At 40.0% G+C, this 1,002-nt stretch overlaps 1 non-coding gene across 1 annotated transcript; it reads left to right on the top strand.

Moving 5' to 3' along the window:
* The first annotated feature begins 520 nt into the window (after positions 1 to 520).
* LOC112781411 (small nucleolar RNA R71) lies at positions 521 to 628 on the top strand. The gene has a single exon (XR_003192189.1). It is a non-coding gene; the product is annotated as a small nucleolar RNA R71 (small nucleolar RNA).
* Positions 629 to 1,002: the final 374 nt, after the last annotated feature.

Below are 1,002 nucleotides of genomic sequence, written 5' to 3'. Positions count from 1 at the left end.
GAAAAGGCTTGCTATTGCTAAACCTGTTTCTTCCACCATTATTAAAGCCTTGTTGAGGCTTTTGTTGATCCTTCCATGAGAAATTTGGATGATTTCTCCATGAGGGATTATAGGTGTTTCCATAGGGTTCACCCATGTAATTCACCTATGCTATTGCAGGGTTCTCAGGATCATAAGCTTCTTCTTTAGAAGATGCCTCTTTAGTACTGTTGGATGATTCCTTCAATCCATTCAGACTCTGAGAGATCATATTGACTTGCTGAGTCAATATTTTATTCTGAGCCAATATGGCATTCAGAGTATCAATTTCAAGAACTCCATTCTTTTGAGGCGTCCCATTACTTACAGGATTCTTCTCAGAAGTGTACATGAACTGGTTATTAGCAACCGTGTCAATGAGTTCCTGAGCTTCTGCAGGCATTTTCTTTAGGTGAATGGATCCACCTACAGAATGGTCCAATGACATCTTTGATAACTCAGATAGACCATCATAGAATATATCCAGGATGGTCCATTCTGAAAGCATATCAAAAGGACACTTTTTGGTCAGTTGCTTATATCTCTCCCAAGCTTCATAGAGGGATTCACCTTCTTTTTGTCTGAAGGTTTGAACATCCACTCTAAGATTACTAAGATTTTGAGGAGGAAAGAACTTGGCTAAGAAAGCTGTGACCAGCTTATCCCAAGAGTTCAGGCTGTCTTTAGGTTGAGAGTCCAACCATATTCTAGCTCTGTCTCTTACAGCAAACGGGAAAAGCATAAGCTTGTAGACCTCGGAATCAACCCCATTGGTCTTAACAGTATCATAGATCTGCAAGAATTCAGTTAAGAACTGAAAAGGATCTTCTGATGGAAGTCCATGAAACTTGCAATTCTGTTGCATCAGAGAAACTAATTGAGGCTTTAGCTCAAAATTGTTTGCTCCAATGGCAGGGATTGAGATGCTTCTTCCATGTAAGTTGGAACTTGGTGCAGTAAAGTCACCAAGCATCTTCCTTGCAT

This window comes from Arachis hypogaea, chromosome 19, assembly GCF_003086295.3.
Source record: "Arachis hypogaea cultivar Tifrunner chromosome 19, arahy.Tifrunner.gnm2.J5K5, whole genome shotgun sequence".
Lineage (NCBI taxonomy): Eukaryota > Viridiplantae > Streptophyta > Magnoliopsida > Fabales > Fabaceae > Arachis > Arachis hypogaea.
The sequence above is the reverse complement of the archived record's forward strand: the minus strand, read 5'-3'. Positions and strand labels throughout refer to the sequence as shown.